We start from the raw sequence: 23,938 nt of genomic DNA on the forward strand, positions 1-23,938 counted from the left end.
TTTCTCATGGTAACCTCCCCCTTGGCAGTCCCCTCCCGGAGAGATCCGAATGGGGGACTATTCCGGAATCTTTTGCCAATGGAGAGATCATCATGACTTCCTCAATTACAGGCCACATGTCCTGTGTATACACGTCACGTGTCTTTAATGCAGTGGTTTCCATTGCCTTCTGCATCCTCATGTCGTTGATCATTGCTGATTCTTCCGCCTTTAGGGGCAATTTCCCACCCCTAGGACAAGAGAGTGCCATGAAACTCTACCCGCTCCTCCGCCCTCTTTGACAAGGCCGTTGGCAGAATGAGGCTGACTTCTTATGCCGGAAGTCTTCGGCCGCCAATGCTGATTATTTATCAAAATTTAGGTAGTGGCGCGGATCGAACCCGGGACCGAAAACGTTTTGATTATGAATCAAAGACGCTACCCCTAGACCACGAGTCAAATATACAAAGAATTAAAGGCACCTAGCCAGCTGAGACAAACATACGCTAATGTCCCGACAGAATAATAAAATGATTAAATGCAAGTGGTGGTGGTGGTTAGTGTTTAACGTCCCGTCGACAACGAGGTCATTAGAGACGGAGCGCAAGCTAGGGTTAGGGAAGGATTGGGAAGGAAATCGGCCGTGCCCTTTCAAAGGAACCATCCCGGCATTTGCCTGAAACGATTTAGGGAAATCACGGAAAACCTAAATCAGGATGGCCGGAGACGGATTGAACCGTCGTCCTCCCGAATGCGAGTCCAGTGTGCTACCCACTGCGCCACCTCGCTCTGTTAAATGGAAGTACCAGCAGAGCCAAATAGATACTAATTTCCCCACACCCATTACCAAGTTATAAAGGATCAATTTAAAAATAGTTTTGCTCCTGCAAGTCAATTAAATGCAACCACTCCAATATTTATCCGAGGAGGAAATACAGAAATAATACAACGATTAGCAAACTTGAACAATAGAAGCCAACAGTCTCAAAGGCAAACTACGATCGTGTCTCAATGGATCTAAGCATTAGGTTATGTGAAACGTAAAACTTCTGTTCTTACGATTTTCCGGGGCAGTATATGTATGTTATTGACCTTTTAAGTATATCTTTTTAAACAAAGGATGATCAACTATAGTGAAGCAACAAATGGCTTTCCATAGACTCAGCCTGCACCTTCCTCCTGACCATTAAAGTGTGTCGTACCCTGAGAGTTTAGTGGGAGAAAGAGATGGAGCGTGTGACGAAAGGTGAACATGTCTTTACAGAACCTGATCGGCAGCTTCTTGTCCAAGTGGGTGGCTACTTGTACAGGACCATCCTGGTGTGGAGTGTTTTGCTCTACGTTGTTGCACGCGATTGACTACCTGGTTCTGGGACCGTCCGATTAACTAGGATGGCTTACGGTAGCGATCACTTTGATTTAAATTTAAGTCCAAATGCCACACAGATTATGAGTAGAGAGATTCCGTAGCAAACGAGGAGGCCGCACCACCTCCGCGGCTACCGGAAGACAGGAGCCCGAACACCACGCAGCATACACGTACACAGCCCGGTGAATCGGCGAGAAGTGGATAAGAAGCTACGAACAACTCGGGAACGCGAAGGCAAACTAACGAAGATATAATTCACGCAAGACTGAGCATCAAAAATAAGTAAATTCTCAAGACCCCACACATGAACTCAAATCACAATTCCCACCCCAGACATTGACCAAAATCTAAGTCTTTCAATAACTGCGTAATTAAAACGAAGTTGACTAACCAGTTTGTTGCTTAAGAGAATGACCAAACATAAGAATTAATTTCATAAACAGCCAACAAGACCCCCTAGAGCAAACTTAATTATGAAAATGTAAGAAGGTCAACGGCCTTGCCGCAGTGGATACACCGGTTCCCGTCAGATCACCGAAGTTAAACGCTGTTGGGTGTGGCCGGCACTTGGATGGGTGACCATCCGGGTCGCCATGCGCTGTTGCCATTTTTGGGGGTGCATTCACCTTCGTGATCCGACTTGAGGAGCTACTTGACCGAGTAGTAGAGACTCCGGTCAAAGAAAACCATCATAACGACCGGGACAGCGGTGTGCTAACCACACGCCCCACCTATCCGCATCCTCAGATGAGGATGACACGCCGGTCGGATGGTCCCGATGGGCCATTTGTGGCCTGAAGACGGAGTGCTTAATCATAAGACGCCACAAAAAATGCATGATCTCTAATACCTAAGCACGAGATCGCAGTAGGAATAATATATACATCTACGTTTACATCTACATCCATACTCCGCAAGACACCTGACGGTGTATGGCGGAGGGTACTTTGAGTACCTCTATCGGTTCTCCCTTCTATTCCAGTCTCGTATTGCTCGTGGAAAGAAAGAGTGTCGGTATGCCTCCGTGTGGGCTCTAATCTCTCTGATTTTATCCTCATGGTCTCTTCGCGAGATATACGCAGGGAGGAGCAATATACTGGTTGATTCCTCGGTAAAGGTATGTTCTCGAAACTTCAACAAAAGCCCGTACCTAGCTCCTGAGGGTCTCTCTTGTAGAGTCGTCCACTGGAGTTTATCTATCATCTCCGTAACGCTTCGCGATTACTAAATGATCCTGTAACGAAGCGTGCTCTCTCCGTTGGATCTTCTCTATCTCTTCTATCAAATTTATCTGGTACGGATCCCACACTGCTGAGCAGTATTCAAGCAGTGAGCGAACAAGCGTACTGTAACCTACTTCCTTTGTTTTCGGATTGCATTTCCTTAGGATTCTTGCAATGAATCTCAATCTGACATCTGCTTTACCGACTATTAATTTTATACAGTTATTCCATTTTAAAACACTCTTAATGCCTACTCCCAGATAATTTATGGAATTAACTGCTTCCAGTTGCTAACCTGCTATATTGTAGCAAAATGATAAAGGATCTTTCTTTCTGTGTATTCGCAGCACATTACACTTGTCTACATTGAGATTCAATTGTCATTCCTTGCACCATGCATCAATACGTTGCAGATCCTCCTGCATTTCAGTACAATTTTCCATTGTTACAACCTCTCGATATACTACAGCATCATCCGCAAAAAGCCTCAGAGAACCTCCGATGTTATCCACAAGGTCATTTATATATATTGTGAATAGCAACGGTCCTACGACACTCCCCTGTCGCACTCCTGAAATCACTCTTACTTCGGAAGACTTCTGACCATTGAGAATGACATGCTGCGTTCTGTTGCCTAGTAACTCTTCAATCCAAGCACACAATTGGGCTGGTAGTCCATATGCTCTTACTTTGTTCATTAAACGACTGTGGGGAACTGTATGGAACGCCTTGCGGAAGTCAAGAAACACGGCATCTACCTGTGAACCCGTGTCTATGGCCCTCTGAGTCTCGTGGACGAATAGCGCGAGCTGGGTTTCATACGATCGGCTTTTTCGAAACCCATGCTGATTCCTACAGAGTACATTTCTAGTCTCCAGAAAAGTCATTATACTCGAACATAATACGTGTTCCAAAATTCTACAACAGTAAACAATAAATTCCTTCTTTTAAGAGAAGTGCTAGATCTCTCTAAGACATTCCAGCGTGAGCACAGAAAACGAGCCAACATTCATCGGCCCGCTGGCCTTTGCTTATCACGACCATGCCCGATGTTGCAATTCATCCACAAGTTGGGCAAGCGAGAACCTGCCGCCTTAAAGGTCAGGCTCGACGTTCCACGTCAGTGGTCAATAATATATGTGACGCCCTAGAACGTATTAAATCGAAATTAATTTCACAACCAAGCAATAATGACAAGGATCACCGAAATGTTGAACAGATGTAAATAAAAAGCAAAACACAGTTTGAATACACTCAGATATATCATCCATAAAGGGAGTTCACACGGAGAGGGGGGCGAATTTAATAGCTTCAGTACAGAGTGATGGAGAATAGCCGGCAACCCAGCCTAACGGGAGCAAGTCCAGCACTAGAGCACATGTGCTAGAATCCATAAACAGAAGTACGTTACACAAAAATAAGTAGGGCGGAGGGTTGCCACATAAAATCGACTTGATCACGACGTCCACATCAGCTGACGGTCAGTCCGAAATCCGGATAGTCAATCGGGCGCAACAGCGCAGAGCCCAACACTCCACGCTAACACGGCCCTATACAAGCAGCCTCCCACTTGGACGAACAACCGCCGATCAGGCCCCGTAATGGCAGCCCCACAGTCCGCCACACGTTCCACCTCACTGCCCCAGTGCCCGTCAACAAGCTGCCTCCATCTCCTAACGAAAGAGCCAAGTACAAGAAGACAGAAGCGCCATCCGGTGACGTGACAGGGAAACGGTTTGCGCCAGTAAGCAAGGATATAACAGCTCGGAAATCGAGCCGACACGGATCAGCAATGAATAACCCAATTATTCAAATATTCAATGTGAGCGTATATTAACTACTCACAGTGGGATTAAGACATTAAGTTGCCCCTTCAGGCTTCACTAACTGAAATCGGGAATTACCAGGATCAGGGAAACGACATGGAAAGAGTACTTTCCCTTTAAATTACATCATTTATCCTTTTGACAACGAACATTTAATTTCTTAAAAAGTAACAAGTACACTTTAAGAAAACAGGTAGGAAAATTCCAAGTTGATTTGCTATGTTAAATTTAAACACTTGAAAGTACTCAAAATGTTGAACAACACAGTCACTGAAGCCGGCCAGGGTGGCCGAGCGGTTCTGGGCGCTACAGTCTCGAACTGTGCGACCACTACGGTCGCAGGTTCGAATCCTGCCTCGATCATGGATGCGTGTGATGTCCTTAGGTTACTTAGGTTTAAGTAGTTCTAAGTTCTAGGTGACTGATAACCTGAGAAGTTAAGTCCCATAGTGCTCAGAGCCATTTGAACCATTTGAACAGTCACTGAATTACAATAATAATGGCTTTAGACTAGATGGAAGAAGATAAAACTTTAAAAATATTGGCCTTCAAAAAATTCAGATTAAGAAATAAATAAATTGGCCAGCAAGAAAATATTTTAACCTGAGTTTTAGACAGATTTCTCCAAAGGAGCTCAACCCCCAAAACATAAATATTAACTAGTTAACAAGACATAGCAGTTCGCCTTTATCGCTTACCCAAAGCCTTTACACCACATAATTTTAAATAGGTTTTCCAATAAATTTACTATATGTATTAAACAGAACAATAACATTAAAGGGAAAATTCACTATACAAAGCCAATTAATTAGATAAAGGCCTTTAGACTGACAGTTAAATTTCGTTTATGGTGCTAGTCAGACACCATAAAGTACTCAATTTGAGCGCAGACAGTCAGGACACACGACTGCAAACAACTAGCAAGCCGGAATAGGAAATGCTCGAGAGTCGTCCACACAGTCGCGAGCTAGCCAGGCTCACGCGGAAAGAGACCGACGACGAGGAACGCTCTCCCGGCAACTTGTCTGGTGATCTCAACAAACACCGAACATAAATGTCTCACTGAATTACACCATCACTGCAAGTTATTGTTTAACCACGACTGCCCTTTCATTGCCATCCCAATAAGGTCATACGCTCTAGGAAATAAGCCTCGCTAAAAATGTGAGGTGTAAAATAGAAAGTGAACTGTAAATTCTTCCAGGAAGGAGCACTTACCATTAGCTGCAGGTCATAACACACAAAACGTAAAGGTCTGGATAATAGAAATACAACAGAGTACACGAGCTTCTGAAACGTAGCGAAAACAAATATTAAAATTGAGAAAAAGTTTGTTCTGTCGTATAAAACAATTTTAATACAAACGCAGGATTTAAAAAGAAAATTGATACCTCATAGGCCCCTGATATAATCATGTGTGAAAGCTGGGCACAACATTAGCCATGGTAAACTTTTAGAGAGAATCCTGGCCAGCCAATTAACGCAACTCACTCCAAAAAACATACAGAGCAATAGATTTGTCGCAAAATCACAGAGTCAGATAACGAAGACGTGCATGACATGAATATGCTTAAACAACTTGCGGAGCAGAAAATGCGTGTCCCTTGTTCCAAGAACTGTCACTGGCCCTGCCTCAACACTGCGCAATGACTATACCTAAACACCTTCATTGCCCTGTTCCAAAGCTTCTCCCCGCCGCCGCTCTAGCGGTCACTTTTGAAGCCTAGCCAGGACAGCGATAACCGCACCAGGGTGTGATACGCACAACTTTATGAGACGCCAGCTAGAAGATGCCGATAGTGAAAAGGTGAAACTAGCCACCAAGGCTCCATTACTACTACTGAATTACAATAAAAAATCTGGCGGTAGAAATCCTAGAAGAAACGTCTATAACAGACTAAGCTGAGCCATAAGCAAGCGGCAACAGAATGGCTCAAATTCAGTTACAGACGTACGTAATAAGACAACACATTTTCGAGGCTTTGGTGGGTGCCTAAGAAAAAACAGGGCGGGAGCGGACACAAGCGGGAGAGAGCGGAGCCACGCTGCAACTAGTCACTCTGATAACTAACAGGCGTATTGACACGAGTACGCAAACGCAGCGCAGTGGCTTAACAGAGCGAATAAATAAACCGGTCAGGCCGGCGTAACAACACAGGAACGACTTCAGAGCTACCTGCAAGCCAATGCGTGTATACAACCCAACATCCCATTTGAAAATTTATAGGAAACGTTCGATTAAAACACGTAAATTCACTGTTGCCGTTTAATAAACAGCACTATAAAGTTAAAGAGCCAGTGCTCTTGTAAGAATGCATCATGCATGGCACACATTTTAATTTGCATGAACAGTAACCATTCTTTCTAATGTATGAAGTAAACTTTAAAAGCTAAACATATCTCACTGGTATTACCTACCCTGACTCTTTTAGAACTGCCAGAAACATTCGTCCATAAGATAGTGTAAGACCCCAAGAAAACCGATAACCCAAATAAGAATGTCATGATATTTAAAATAGGGAACAGTGTTATGCTGACAGGAACGACAACTTCGACAATAATAAAACACCTTAAAGTTTTGATGAACACCAATTTCAATCATTACTGAGTATGTCATGATATAAAGCTAGAAAGAAAGAAAGAAAGGTTAATTTAATTAGCTGCGCCGGCCGCAGTGGCCGAGCGGTTCTAGGCGCTTCAGTTTGGAACCGCGCGACCGCTACGGTCGCAGGTTCGAATCCTGCCTCGGGCATGGATGTGTGTGATGTCCTTAGGTTGGTTAGGTATAAGTAGTTCTAAGTTCTAGGGGACTGATGACCTCAGATGTTAAGTACCATAGTGCTCAGATCCATCTGAACTATTTTAATTAGTAATAACAGGCAATCAGTATGACGAAAGTTAAGTCCAAAGTAATATGTCGCTCAGAGATAACATTTATTGTGAAAGAGAGCTGTAAACGCGGCGAAAAGGAAATTCAGTTCGTCTACAATGCTCGATCATGGAAATGTTAGTCGTTTCCTAGCTTGCTTGCTATCAATTCGAGAGAGAGCACCATTTGTTATAGTACTACAAGCGGAACGCTACGAAATTGTTTCTTTTCAAAAAAAAGAAAAAAATATTGTGTGATACAGATGTGCAGACTTGGTTCTTACTTATTCTGACTTGAGAACTTGAACTGAAGTGATATTCTGATAGTGTACGACGAGTTGATAAACTTTAATTATTCGAGATATTATTGTTGGACTCAACCTTCATCAAAGTGAACAGTTACAACGAACAATGGACATAGTATCGAAGACTGCAATACCTGATTAGCCTGAAGTAGGAAAAATTAATACGAACACACGAAGATAATACAAATACGCCGACTGTAAAAGTTGTCGTAACTGTCACGATCACCGAATTGAAAAGAATCGTAATTGATCTGATCCATCGCTGTGCGTGTGGTGTGATGATTATAAACTAATTGCTAAGAAGGAACAATAAAATTGTTCGTCAGTAATGGAAATCTCACGTGTTGTGAAACGTCCCCTTAGAAAAATTATACATGACTGTGCTTAAACTGACACACAATATTTTTTTAGCGCAACGCAATCTGACTTTCAATAATCCCTACAAAAGAATGGCCCTGACTAACATTAACCTATACCTTTCGCAAATCACTTACCTCACAAAAATCTTCGTTACTCGAACTACTGCAATACAGCGAGCGCCACTACTGCCAGCTAAATAAAAGATTCAAACTACGGAAGGCGCTAACTACTGATAGGCATATTTAGCAAATGAAAGATTTTAATAGAGAACAAACAATGTATTTACCTTGATAGTCATAATATATATAGCAGTTCATGACATCCAATCTTACAAATTTCAAAACTCCGCCATCTCTCTCCCCATATCCACCACTGCTGGCGGCTCACCTCCAACTGCGCAACGCTACGCGCTGTTAACAGCCAACTGCCCAACGCTACAATGCCAGACAACAATGCAAACCAGCCACAGACTGCACATAGCACAGCCAGTGATTTTCATACAGAGCGCTACGTGGCGTTACCAATAAAAAAAACCTAAACAGCCTACTTACATAGCCCCCATGCTCCCCACAATAAATTTTAAAAATCGTTTTGGGCAGTGGCCAACACAGATTTGAAAAAATTTTTCATATTGGTTTGTGAAAGGTATAGGTTAATGTTAGTCAGGGCCATTCTTTTGTAGGGATTATTGAAAGTCAGATTGCGTTGCGCTAAAAAAATATTATGTGTCAGTTTAAGCACAGTCATGTATAATTTTTCTAAAGGGATATTTCATATGTCGACCTTTAGCTGAGGATACCTAGGCACTGGAATCTTCTGATTTTTTTCTTGTAGATTGTGTAATTAGTGTAGCTATTGTTTATTGCTAGCACGTAATTGTAGAGAGAATCTTCTTTGTAGTTGCAGTCTTTCATTGTTGTTGTGGCATGCATGTAGATTTGCACCAAGTATTTCGCAGCTGCGCTTGCAATTAACTAGATATTATTTTCAGTGCTATGTTAATGTGTTTTCTTATTTTACTCTTTCAATTGTGTTTTTCTGTGTTATTGTGACAATAATGACGTGTGAAAAACGTAATACTAGGCTCCAAAGTAAACTGAGAAATGACAATGAAGACGAAAGCAGTGTGTTAGCGCCACCGAGTAATGAATTAACTAACGTTCAAAGTAGTAATTTGGTAATTGTGCATAGGGAAATGGAGCGGGCGGCAAATAATGGTGTAGACAGTGAAACAATTAGTGAACAGGGAAGCATTATCGATCGATCGGTCAGCAACAGTTCACTTCAGGAATCCTAAATGACAGGACACAATCTTGCAAATACTGTAGATTCGGGTTTTGGGTCCTCACCGTTTTCTCAAATAAGTCAAGACACATTTTCTACTTGTCAAAATGTGAATGTTGCCGGTGCAGCTTCACTGCCAAAATGCACTGAGGAACATGTTTCAGGCACCAGTGCATTGTTATTACAGTTAATGCAACAAATGGGACAAAGGCTACAATAGTTAGACACAACGCTTGAACAAAATCAGAAACAAATGGGACAAAATCTTCAAATGTTAGACACAATGGAACAACACCAGAGACAAACACAGCAACAGTTAGACGCAATGGAACAAAATATTCACACCACACTTGAACAAACACGTGAAGATTTAACTACTGAGTTACATAAAATCGAATCGAAATGTCAAAAAGTCTGTAATGACGTAAAAACACTAATTTGTGAGCATTTCCAACCAATTTTTTCGCGTCATGAAAATGCATTACAGAATCACGAAGCAGCCATAAAAGAACTGCAAACTATTGTTCATAAAAATCATGAGACCTTGCAAGCTAAAATTGACTCAGTTGCATGTACCGATTCGGTTACACAACTTGCAAAAACTCAGGAAAACTTAAAGGACGCAGTAGATACTCTGAAAATTGGTTCAGAAAGACAAATGGAGGAAATTAGTTCATTATCAGAGAAAGTAGTTGAACTTTCGGATCAGCTAAATAATTTATCTACGAAGGTAGATGATAATCTGAATGACACAAAACCGGTAGTCTTTAATGACACAGAAGAGTGCGAACAAATTAGGAAATTCAAACAAAATCAGAATCAAATTAATACGCAAGACCCAAGAGAAATCCGGGAAGTACAAGATCAGCTGACAGGTAATACAAGAATTACGTATTTCAGAGGACACTCGCGCCCCAATACGGCAAGAGGGACATAGAAATACGGAACAGCCACAAAATAATAACACAGCGCATTTCGGGAATTATGAAAGAAATTGGCAAGGTGCAACGAATTTTGAAATGGAACCGCCGAAACGACGTAACAATGACCGATATGCGACTCGCCGACATGATGATTTTGACTATAAGCTGTTCATTACTACACGTAGATTTAAAACATTTAAGAATTCTGGCAACGACATTCATCCTCAAGCGTGGCTCCATCAATTCTCTCATTGTTTTCCTCCCAACTGGTCATTAGAGCACAGGTTAGAATTTATGTGTGGCTATTTAGAGAATGAAGCAGCTGTAAGAATGAAGCAGCTGTAAGAATGCGATCGGTCATTCACGATTGTCACAGTGAAGGAGAATTTTACCATGCCTTCCTCTCAGCATATTGGTCTCAAGCTACACAAGACCGAGTAAAACATAGCATCATAATGATGAAACATTTCGAACAATCTGAATTTTCCAGTCTTGTGAAATATTTTGAATACATGTTGCACAAGAATCAGTACCTCTCAAACCCATACAGCCCCTCAGAACTCATCCACATTTGCTTAATGAAATTACCTGAACATTTACGACATATTACTTTGGCAGGACGTTGAAAGTCAACATTGAAGCTTTTCAGGGACTCTTACAAGAATTAGAAATTGACACTGACAATCGTGGAACGCGAAAACAGGAACACAACAATTACAGGTCACATCTGTCGCAATTCCGCGATGAAAGAAATAATAACTGGACACGACAAGGCTATTCTCACGACACAAATCGTGACCAAAACAGAACCACCCATATGACAACCGTTGGCAGAGTAATAGTTACAGATGAAGATCGCATTTCTGTAGAAATGAATATGACAGAGACAATCATAGAAACAGACAATTTGGCAAGCAGAACTATTATTATAACGGGAGACAGAATAACTTCAGACGCAACAGTCCACCGTGCAGTGATAATTCAGGGAGAAATTCTCCACCACTTAACCGACAAGAAAGAAACTACAGGAACTACCGACATGACGACAGACGATGTAATCGTAATGACAGACCTGAATTGCATCAGAACTGGCGGGATTCAGTTAGGGCAGGGCCCTCTCGACAATGTGAATTTGTGGAAGTTAGGTCTCCTAATCCCAATAACGACGCGAGCCAACAAAGAGTCAGACAATGACTCGCGCAGCAGGCAGCCACGTGCGCCGGCTGGCTCAGCAAAAATAACGTAGCCGCTAACCTTGAAAAAAAAATTTAGCATTCCTTACCGACGTATACCGCATGATAATTGCATTCAAGTTGAAACTCTGAGTACTATGAAGAGCAAAGGATTGCACCACACTTCACATGTAAAACCGCTTATTGAGAGATAATCTATTTTTTTAACTTAGTTTTTGCTATAAAATTTTTTACTTCACGTTAGTAGTATGCCTTGTCAGACTTAGAAACTGTTACCATGCAACAATGTTTGAAGTTAAATATCCAGTCAAGAACCAAGAGAACTTATTTAGACAGTAATTACGAATGCATTGTTATAGTGAACAGACAACACAGAGGTATTGTGTGTGTACATTCTTGCTTGTTACTGGCACGGCTACGTAACGACCATAAGGCTCACATGTACCGGTACTGCTAATGAGATTTTAATGCAACATTTTAGTTTATTTGAAAATACATTCTGGATTTAAAGTACTTTCTGAGAGATACCAGATGACACAGTGGTTAGTTTATTTGGCAGCTACACGATTATATCACGACACTACTAATGAGTGACACAATTTATATTATTGCTTTTGCTCTGTATCTGTTTTAACTCTGCACAGTTTTTCTGTATTATTCTGGAAAGTAAAACATGTTTTAGTAGTAACTTTTGTGGTATAACTACAATGAGACAGCCTTTTTCATAGCAGAACAATACATTACATTATAGTACTTTCTTGATCACGGTAAGGTACGTAATAACTACAATATCTATACGCAAAGCATTTCACTTTCGTTTATGATGAGGTAAGTACATTGGCTTCAGCAGAACTTTGCTTACAGAGGACAATAACTACGACAGTTCCACAGAATTATCTTACAGCAGGACGCACCTTTAGCGCTACAGGACACACATTTGAGTGATTAATTTTGTACTTAAACCATTTATTTTTGAAGATTTTTGAATTACAAAGAAAGTTTTCCGTGATACATTTCATTGCATTGCTGTAATCTGTAACACCTGAGGTTATAATTACATTTATCCTCAGGGGGGTACACGCTTACTTTGTGTACCATGTGTGTAGCAAGCACAAGGAGCCCTAGCTAATATGGTATTTGCTTATACAACTTTACACATCGGTGCCATATTTCTCTGACACAGAATTACACAGCTATCTGATCATTTAACTGAGAGAAACAAACATTTTTTTACTACATCAGTGACACATGTTTACGCAATTACACAGATGGATAACTTCACGCTTATGAAATTGTATTTTGTCTGTACTTTGTGAACTGTTCATATTTTTTCGGAACCATTGTGATACTATGAGAGCTTTGAGTGATATATTTGGTATGGGATCATGATTTTTAAAGTACATTTGAGGTAGATGACACTATTTAAATGAGCAGAGAATTTTTTTCAGGTTTTGAAATTATTGGAGGAAGCTACGACGATTTTGGGAATTGACTGAGATGTCATGATATTATTACGATGACGATGTGTATTATGCTGTTGAGATATGTTTATGATCAATAAGATGATGCTACCATTTATGAGGAATTTGATTATGCTACGTATTTCTTATGATGAAATATTGAAGAAGTGTCGACGAATATGTATATGTATAATGAGGTAAGGAATAATGAGTAGTGGTTAGGGACTCTGATTTGTGGAAAAGTATGTTGGAAACCAAGAATTGTACTTTAAGAGTTATGAAATGTGTGTACATGCGTTAATGTATTACAATGCTGTCGAAAATTTTTTGGACACTGTTATATTTATAGGATTTTATTTTCTACACATTTGTAACGCAAATTCTCAACCTGTGAAAATATTTTTATATGAGACTGTCACTGTAGCAGAAACTGCTGTCGTAAATATTTCAGTAAGAAAGGTAAGTGACCTTGATGTAATGCGTTTTGGGCGCCCAGCTGAGAGGTAGTTGTCTGACAAAAGAAAGCCATTAGGTGAAAAAAATAGAGGCCATTATCCTCGCTATTGACATTCCTTTGTAGAAAGCATCGCAAATGTGACACACTCATTACTTGGAAAGATACTTACATCTGCACACCTGATTATGACAAGCATCTTTCTGCGAGAATTGAGAGAATTATGAAATGCCACATGACTATTGAATGATATTTTTATGCTTTGTACATAGTTGCTTATTTCATTTGATATCTGTTTTCCAGCTGTGTTGCAGCATTGGTTTTATAAAATAAAATTAAATGCATTTGCTAATGTGAAAACTTTCTGTCAACAGATCTATTAAATAATAATTTTATTAACCACGTTCTTCAAAAAAGGAGCGCTTGGAAAGGAAAGAACAATAAGAAGAGATTAATAAGAGTAGCTATATACATAATTTTGTTTTCAAGTATTTGGTAATTTCTTTTGTAGAATAAATTGTGATGCATCACTCTAGTATTAAGATGTGACATAGGTATTAAACATGGCCATTTTAGTGTACTATTTTTTCTGCTTTGTCAAGTTTAGATATAAGTTATTGCATTTGCTGCTGCTGTTTGCCAGGCATAGTGCTACTAAATTTCACTTTGTATTACTCTGTTAAGCTAGTTTTACTACTGATTTATCTTTCTTGTTGTGCACATTGGCTCATATTAGTTGTAATCTTGCTTTTGCTTGGTAATTTAGATTTACTGTACCTTGCTTTGCCAATTTCCATTTTTTTGTCATTGCTGTTTGTGTTGATTGTTTTGTACTGGTGCATTGCCCTGTCCCTTAGTATATATATCTGAGCTCAGTAGATTTAAGTTAGCTTAAGATGGGGTAGGCTATATAAGAGAATGAGTTGTGATGAATTCGAAGAAATGCATTGAGAAGCTATAAGAAAATGGTTTGACCAAAAAAGTATTTTGAAAGAGGATATGAACAAAAAAGTATGGTTTAGGGACAACAGGTTTAGGTAGGATTTTCTTGGAAATAAATGATGAGGTAAGATAATGGAAAATAAATAATGAGGTAAGAAATATGTGAACATATAAATAAAGAAAGCATGCTTGGATAGGATTTTTTTGGTGGAAACAAATGTTGAAATAAGACAAAAGATCTACAGAACGAAGTTTTGGGTTGGACTGCAGTACCAAATGTCACACTGAAAACGAACCCTGTCTTTCCTTTTGTATTATTCCGCTATGTGTTTATGTACCCTTGTGTATTTATGTTCTTCCTGTCTTGTTTATCTGATAAGACTTACGTTGTAGAATTTTTCTAATACTCAGGTATATGAACTATGATGAGAAATACTGTTATCCTCAAATATAATTTGCATTAATAATATGTTATTTACTTTGTAAAGATGTTAGACATTATTAATTCTGTTCTGTTTTAATGCTCATGTGTGAAGTTGATGTTTCAATAATTATTCTGATCTTTTATGCATTTACTTATGTCATAATACCTGTAATACTGATGTATATGTTTATTTCTATTCTTTTGAAAAGGCCCTATTACTACAAATGTTATCTGTATTATTATGTTCTTTAATGATCTGCATTTTTGATGACCCACCAATACCATTATTTCTACAAGGACTGCAGTGGGTCTGCACCTCTGGTGGCCCACCAATACCACAATCTCCACCAGGACTACAGTGGGTCTGCACCTCTGGTCACCCACCAATAACGTAATCTCTACCAGGACTACAGTGGGTCTACTCTGTGATGACCTGCCTACCAATATTCTTCAAAACTTCGAATGACTCTGCTGTGGGTTTGCTCTGTTGTGACCCATTACTTGTCTGCATATCGAGAGTCAGCACTGTCTTTCCGTTGGAAGGACAACACTACTTCTTCAAGACTGCATGGAAATCCACTACTTCCGTGTGCATTTTCTTTTACTGCTCAGACTTTGAGAAAAACACTGCAATTTTACTGTGATGAATGATCAGGACTGTCTTTATGATGGACTGTGAGAAAATATTAGCTTTTGACCAACATCGTATCAATAAGTGTGTGCATTTGATATCTTTGTTATTGTAATTATGAAAAATTTTATCAAATCAATATTGGCCACTGCCCAAAACAATTTGAAAAATTTTTTGTGGGGTGCATTGGGGCTGTGTAAGTAGGCTGTTTATGTTTTCTTATTGGCAACGTTACATAGCGCTCTGTAGCAAAATCACTGGCTGTGCTGTGTGCAGTCTGTGGCTAGTTTGCATTGTTGTCTGCCATTGCAGTGTTGGGCAGCGGCAGCTGGATGTGAACAGTGCGTAGCGTTGCGCAGTTGGAGTTTTGAAATTTGTAAGACTGGATGTCATGAACTGATATATATTATGACTTTTGAACACTAGTAAGGTAAATATATTGTTTGTTCTCTATCAAAATCTGTCATTTGCTAACTATTCCTATCAGTAGTTAGTGCCTTCAGTAGTTTGAATCTTTTATTTAGCTGGCAGTAGTGGCGCTCGCTGTTTTGCAGTAGTTCGAGTAACCAAGATTTTTGTGAGGTAAGTGATTTGTGAAAGGTATAGGTTAATGTTAGTCAGGACCATTCTTTTGTAGGGATTGCTGAAAGTCCGATTGCGTTGCGCCAAAAATATTGTGTGTCAGTTTAAGCACAGTCAAGTATAGTTTTTTCTAAGGAGACGTTTCAGTTGACTCTATCATTAGTTGCACTGTGTGATAGTTGACAATCAAAATTAATTAACTGTGAGGATTTTGATTTAAAGAGTGACTTGATGAACATTGAACATTGAAAGGGGTGTTTTGCGGAAATAATACATGACGCACGAAAGCAAAATAGCATTCTAGGTTATCTCTGAATTTGCGTCGTGCCGTAGTGAACAATTCAGCCTAGCAACGTAACAACAACTACCGATACTGAACCGCTAATGAATTTTTCCTCGCTTCAGTGGTGTAAAACGACGCCGGTGATGAATGATTCTTTCAATACTACAATAACTAACTAACTGGGCATAGAAATTCATCATAAAATCATAACAGACAACTAAAATCAGCAGTTTGCATCGCTGAGAAGACTGTGCGGATTCGCAAACGGACTTTCATACATTACGCGAGGAACAATTTTCTTTAGAGGTTTTCAGGTGTTGTTCCACGTTATCCGACGGGGACAACCATCACTGCGCGTCGTGTCTACTTTACACCGACCGAGCTGTAGCAGTAGCGGCTCAACGTCAAAATAGACAACAAAAACGGGAGAGGGGACGTCACAATAGCCACGCATTAACAAGGCCAGTCAGCGGCAATTAATTCAACTAATTAATACAATGACGACAGGCAGAGTAGTTTTCCACATCAAGTTGGTTTAAATTCGGAACAAGACAGCCAACTGCGGCTCGTGGTCAGATTAGAGATTCCAAACACAAAGTGCTTACAACGTGAGACAATGTATTAGAGATACGTTTTACATGCAACATCAAGCTGTCATCACGGTCACATGAGAAAAGAACTAGCCATTAGCAACTGTCGAAGTAAAAAATGCAATCAGGTGGAAAGTACTAGCTGCTTCCCAGCAAAGACGCGGGCACGTCCCGCTGATCCCCCACAGCTAAGCAGCGGCGATTCGGCCACCACTCATGTTTTACGCGCTGCCAACTTCTGAAGGAGGAAACCCACACGTTGTAGCTGGCAGGAGACGCCTGGCGTTAACCAGTGTTCGTTTCTAACTGTCCGCGACTCGGAGCCACGCCGCCAAGCAGGGCGAAAACGGTCATCAGGCTACTCTGCCAGCCAGACTTAACGGTCAGCGGAAGATAGCACAAACGTGCGAATCGATATATCGCCGGCGAGCCACCCGGCTCGATGCATTATATAAAACCCCTGTATGATTAGTGATTACGGTTGACTTTTCGGATTGTTTCACATCTAAATGTTATTTAGTTTATTTTACCTTCGTTGATGCCTCCTATTTGTTAATATCTCATTAAAAATGCCATATGTGAGTAAGGCGATTTTTATCATTTTCACACAATCGTTGATTGGCTTCTGAATACACTGATGTAGATTTAGATAGCGGCGCAGTTTTGTTGTTAAGATGTTATATAATTTCCTGTAGGCTCCTGACCAGCGTTACTTCCTACTTGCTTTAATTTCTCAAGATCACAGCAATTAATTATTTCTGCTGTTTTATGGTTGATTCACTAGGTTCTATTAAAACACATGAGATTACAGTTCTTACTCCGGTTTACTTATAAATTGTGTATCTGACTGCTCATGTCGCTGTTTTATTGTCTGTATGTTGGGATGTCAAGACGTATGTCTGTTCTTGTTTTTGTAAAATAATTTCTTGAGATCCGTAACATTTTGCCGGAGGTCCCAGTGAACTGTGCAACTGCCAACTAGCAATTCTCATGAACTGAATATGTTCACTACCTAGGCTGTCTCTGTAGCACTTAAAACTTATGCTGTTGATTTAGCTTGTCACGCTTTGCACATGAAATAAAAGTGGCGTAATGATTATTTAAATTTTGTATGTGTACATAAAGACACTTGCACTATATACACTCCTGGAAATTGAAATAAGAACACCGTGAATTCATTGTCCCAGGAAGGGGAAACTTTATTGACACATTCCTGGGGTCAGATACATCACATGATCACACTGACAGAACCACAGGCACATAGACACAGGCAACAGAGCATGCACAATCTCGGCACTAGTACAGTGTATATCCACCTTTCGTAGCAATGCAGGCTGCTATTCTCCCATGGAGACGATCGTAGAGATGCTGGATGTAGTCCTGTGGAACGGCTTGCCATGCCATTTCCACCTGGCGCCTCAGTTGGACCAGCGTTCGTGCTGGACGTGCAGACCGCGTGAGACGACGCTTCATCCAGTCCCAAACATGCTCAATGGGGGACAGATCCGGAGATCTTGCTGCCGAGGGTAGTTGACTTACACCTTCTAGAGCACGTTGGGTGGCACGGGATACATGCGGACGTGCATTGCCCTGTTGGAACAGCAAGTTCCCTTGCCGGTCTAGGAATGGTAGAACGATGGGTTCGATGACGGTTTGGATGTACCGTGCACTATTCAGTGTCCCCTCGACGATCACCAGTGGTGTACGGCCAGTGTAGGAGATCGCTCCCCACACCATGATGCCGGGTGTTGGCCCTGTGTGCCTCGGTCGTATGCAGTCCTGATTGTGGCGCTCACCTGCACGGCGCCAAACACGCATACGACCATCATTGGCACCAAGGCAGAAGCGACTCTCATTGCTGAAGACGACACGTCTCCATTCGTCCCTCCATTCACGCCTGTCGCGACACCACTGGAGGCGGGCTGCACGATGTTGGGGCGTGAGCGGAAGACGGCCTAACGGTGTGCGGGACCGTAGCCCAGCTTCATGGAGACGGTTGCGAATGGTCCTCGCCGATACCCCAGGAGCAACAGTGTCCCTAATTTGCTGGGAAGTGGCGGTGCGGTCCCCTACGGCACTGCGTAGGATCCTACGGTCTTGGCGTGCATCCGTGCGTCGCTGCGGTCCGGTCCCAGGTCGACGGGCACGTGCACCTTCCGCCGACCACTGGCGACAACATCGATGTACTGTGGAGACCTCACGCCCCACGTGTTGAGCAATTCGGCGTTATGTCCACCCGGCCTCCCGCACGCCCACTATACGCCCTCGCTCAAAGTCCGTCAACTGCACATACGGTTCACGTCCACGCTGTCGCGGCATGCTACCAGTGTTAAAGACTGCGATGGAGCTCCGTATGCCACGGCAAACTGGCTGACACTGACGGCGGCGGTGCACAAATGCTGCGCAGCTAGCGCCATTCGACGGCCAACACCGCGGTTCCTGGTGTGTCCGCTGTGCCGTGCGTGTGATCATTGCTTGTACAGCCCTCTCGCAGTGTCCAGAGCAAGTATGGTGGGTCTGACACATCGGTGTCAATGTGTTCTTTTTTCCATTTCCAGGAGTGTATGTATTCCTCGTGTGTAATTCATGATGATGATATCTTTATAATCCATTATGTTTGACGGTACTGTTAGTGAACATACGTGATTCAGTTGTTGATTCTCCTGAATCAGTTTACTCTATTTCTTCGAATTGATTCGAATTGATCACATCTGAGCACAGAATTACTGTGTGCTGTATAAGTACAGATTCAATTTAATTATGTGTCTTGTGTTTTCGTAAGATGCATGACATGTAGTGTTGGGTTTGTAACAGCGTTTTGACGCAAATGTCTTCTTTGAATGTTACATCGCAGTTTCTGATCTGGCAGGTTATGTTTATTGTTGCATTTTGTCTTTTTTGTTTTGTATTTCCCATAGTGCCATCAGCACGACCTTCGATTGCAACCATTTGATGAATATACTATAAGTTAGCATTCGCATCATGCATTGGTTTGAAAAAAAAATTGTGTTTGTGTTGACATTGTAATTCTATCACAGACCACAATAATGTCACCGGAATATAAGATTAATTCGTAGACAAGTAAGAGAAGGGTTATTACACGCAGCGGAATTAAATAAGACGACGTCTAAGAAATCAAATTTGGAAATCAATCTTATTAATTGGAAGAAGTAGAGGAGATGTAAAAAGCAGACAGGCAACAGTAAAGAAAATCAATCCTGAGAAGAAATTTGTTAACACACAGTATGAATTTCAGTGTTATGAAGTTCTTTTTGTAGGTGATAGTCTGGAGTGTTATACGGAAGTGGATGCAAAACACTACAACGAAGAAAAAAGCTTTTGAAACATGGTGTTACAAAATAATGTTGAAGATGTGGTGAAGAAATCAGATAATAATGGAAAGATACCAAAATGAATTGGGGAGAAGAGAAATTTATGCCATAAGTTAACTAAAATGGGAAAAATAAGTGGAAGTCACGAAAAGAAGTGCTCGCATTAAAAAGGGTGTAACACAAGATTGTGACCTTTCTCCCCTACTGGTAGATCTGCAGATCGAAGAAGCAATGACGGAAATTATAGGAAGATTAAAGAGTAGAATTAAAATACAAGGTGAAAGGAATCAGCGATAAAAGTCGCTGATTATATTAATATCATCAGTGAAAGTGTAGAAGAATTACAGGATCTGTTGAACGGAATGAACAGGCTAATGGGTACAGAATATAGATTGCGAGTAAGTGGGAGAAAGACGAAAGTAATGAGAACTAGCAGAAATGAGAACAGAGAGAAATTTAACCCCACAACTGGTGATAATCAACTAGATGAAATTAACGAATTTTGCTCCCTAGACAGCAAAGTAACCCATGATGGGCGGATCAAGGTTGACATAGAAAGCAGACCAGCACTGGCAAAAAAGCCATTCCCGGTCAAGGAAGTCTACTAGTATCAAACAAAGGCCTTTATTTGAGCAATAAATTTCTGAGAATGTACGTTTGGAGCCCAGCAGTGTATGGTAATGACACATGGACTGAGGCAAAACCGGAACAGAAGAGTATTGAAGCGTTTGAGATGTGATGCTACAGACGAATGTTGAAAATTAGATGGACTGATAAGGTAAGGAATGAGGATGTTTTGCGCAGAATCGGAGAGGAAAGGACCTTGTGGAAAACACTGACAAGGAGACGGGATACGATGATAGGACATCTGTTAAGACATGAGAGAATAACTTCCATGGTACTACAGGTAGCTCTAGAGGACATAAATTGTAGATGAAGACAGAGGCTGGAATACATCCAGCAAATAATTGAGGACGATGCAGGTTGCAAGTGCTGCTCTCAGATGAAGACGATGGCACATTGGAGGGATTCACGGCGGGCCGTATCAAACAACGCAGAAGACCGATGACTCAAAAAAAAAAAGTCAACTAAAAGAAGTAGGTTGATATCAAACATGCTGAGTCGTCAAGGAAGCGTTAATTTCGTAGCGCAGGCTAGCTTGGACGGTAAAAATTGTAGAGGGAGGCCAAGTATTCAGTACAATAAGCAAGTTCACATTAGGTAGTAGAAGATGTGCAGTGATAATTGGCTCCCAAGGAGAGCTGCTTCAAATGCGTATTCGGACTACAAATAGCAAAAAAAACCACACTAACTTCATAGTCGTAAAAAGTTGCATCATCCCCACGTCAGTGAATTTAAAGACCGTATGTAGATTTTCTACTCGCACTGAATAACATCCATCAGTTACGTAGGCATGGGCATCCCTCGGTAACCCGCGGGCATAGTTCACATTAAAGATGGGCAGACTCGTTCATCCTTGGGAACTAGTTCACTGGTGATCGCTCTTTTCTGAGGACCGTTCATTTTTACTCGTTGACCGTTCGTTTGTGCTTGGTATATGGTACTTATGAAAAACTTTTAATGCGATTCTGTCTGGTTTAATTATTCGGGAGTTGACCGTCTGGTTTTAAACTTCCTTTGCTTTTTGAGTTTAATTTGATTGGGAAACCGTTGAGATTGAACTTAACTTATACATGGATGGACATGAGAAATGAAAGGTTGCAATAAATTTTTCATCTGTGATTATTACTTTACGTATGAAATATTCTCATGCAGATTAATAAAAATGAATTCCTTGAATATTCTCAAAATAATGATTCAAGCTGTTTGTCAAAGAATGAAAATATTATTGTCCATCGAACTTAGCAAACATTTTCACGTTGCAGTGGATTTTTGTTTACTGGATGTACCCCGACTAGCTTTGAAGCATAAGACTATCTTTACTACATGAAAATGTTTTCTTTTTTATGTTGCTAAGCTCTCATGAAAATTCCCAGTTTTAAATACACTTTACGATATGTTCAGAATTTATCACTTTTTTGAATGAAAATTTACAGAAGCTGCAGCTTGTATCCACCTGTGAATGCACAAGATAAAATCTACTATCTCCTTTTATTCTGCGTCTGGAATGCTGTGAAAAGAAACACGTTATTATTTCGTACACCTCTACCTGTACCCTTTTTAGGATGTGGTCGTTATAGCGATCGTATATTTAAATCTGCCGCTGCTGCAGACTGCTCGCTCGTGGCGCAGCTCCGCACCGCCAGCGATATCCAATAAAATGCCGAAATTTCTTAAATAAAGTGGGTAATGTCCGGTGCGAACTTTGCAGTAATTGTTAGAAAAAGATTTTACTAGATAAATATATTTTAACAGAAACAATTAAAATCTTTACACACCTTTCACAATGCCAGCCACAAATGGCGTCGATCATTGACTTATGACAAATGTAGACTACGTAAGAACCTAATGCAACGTCACGGTACCTCTCCCATTCAGTCCGTGCAGAAGCAAGCGATTCTATTACAATATATTCCCTATTTATATCTTAACTAATTCTTCTACAGTCTTTGTCATTACATATCGTTTCTTCCGTGGCAGTTTTCATATCTTCTGCCACAGATAGTATTAAACACTCTTTGAATAATCATTTATAATAGCAAAATTTGTAATTATATTGTTCCTCACAAAATTAAGTGTCCTTTTGAAATTGAATTAACAGAAATACATATAAATTATTTGTTGCAGTAAGAATTATACATTGAAATGTTCTTTTAACTTTCACTTTGGATGTGTGCTGCCAGAGAACGTTACATTGCCCCCTGGCAGCATTTGGTGAACAGTTTTTTTTTTCTTTTTTTTTTTTTTTTTTTATACACGTTTGACACAATGCTGCCATTAACGTTCGTACTACCGTTGTCCCTTGGTTTATGAACACTTATACTTCACTTATGGGATGAACATTTCTTAGCCCAGGGTTACATGAGCTTTTACGGCTCCCCCATTCGGGCAAGGTGCAAACAGAAAACCTGCGTAAAAATGTGCCGGAGCCCAGCCATCCCATCTGGTTCGTAATTGGATTTGTCCATTTTTCCATTAAGCACTATTACGTACATTAACAGTTCATAATCAAATGTCACATAATAACACTGCCACATACATTGATATTCTAGTTCGTTGTGTAAACGTCTCTCTCGTACTTACTATGTCACGATATTACTTCAGTTTTGCATATCTTTTGACCTATCGCATCAGCTGGTAAACGTTATTCATACGACACTTTATGGTCAAAGTTTCATCACAACACATGCTTTTACTGGGTTCATTCTGCCAAATCATTTACGTATATTATGTGCAGTCAATGTTTTTAGAATTTAAACACAGCAAATGTTAAGTGTATTTTGCATAAATCGTGTTCATACAAATGTTTCTCGTGATATTTTATTTGGATAGTTTTGGCAAATGTTTAACTACACATCAGCAATGACATATTCGTCAAGCCGCGTGAAGTAATTATTGGACGGCTCTCGGCGCGTCGCGTCGCGTCGCGTCGCGTCGGCCCCCGCTGAGGTCGACGCCCGCGGTGTTGGCAGCCACGGCTCGGAGAAGCGTGGCGCAGTCGCAGCTGCTTCGTGCCGCCACGGCCACTGCGTGGTTGAAGTTGCCGCAGACGCGTGTTCCAGTCCAGACTTCCAGCGTGCCCTCTTCTTGTGGTACTCCATCAAACATGGAACAAATTCACACACAGTGTACTATTCTTGCTGACATAAGTTTTAGCTGTGGGAGAGAAAATGGTTCAAACGGCTCTGAGCACTATGGGACTTAACTACTGAGCTCATCAGTCCCCTAGAACTTAGAACTACTTAAACCTAACTAACCTAAGGACATCACACACATCCATGCCCGAGGC

The 23,938-nt window shown here is 40.9% G+C and overlaps 1 pseudogene; it reads left to right on the forward strand.

The window, feature by feature from the left end:
* The first annotated feature begins 1,837 nt into the window (after positions 1-1,837).
* LOC124607950 lies at positions 1,838-1,955 on the forward strand (annotated as a pseudogene).
* Positions 1,956-23,938: the final 21,983 nt, after the last annotated feature.

Source organism: Schistocerca americana, chromosome 3 (assembly GCF_021461395.2).
Source record: "Schistocerca americana isolate TAMUIC-IGC-003095 chromosome 3, iqSchAmer2.1, whole genome shotgun sequence".
Classification (NCBI taxonomy): domain Eukaryota; kingdom Metazoa; phylum Arthropoda; class Insecta; order Orthoptera; family Acrididae; genus Schistocerca; species Schistocerca americana.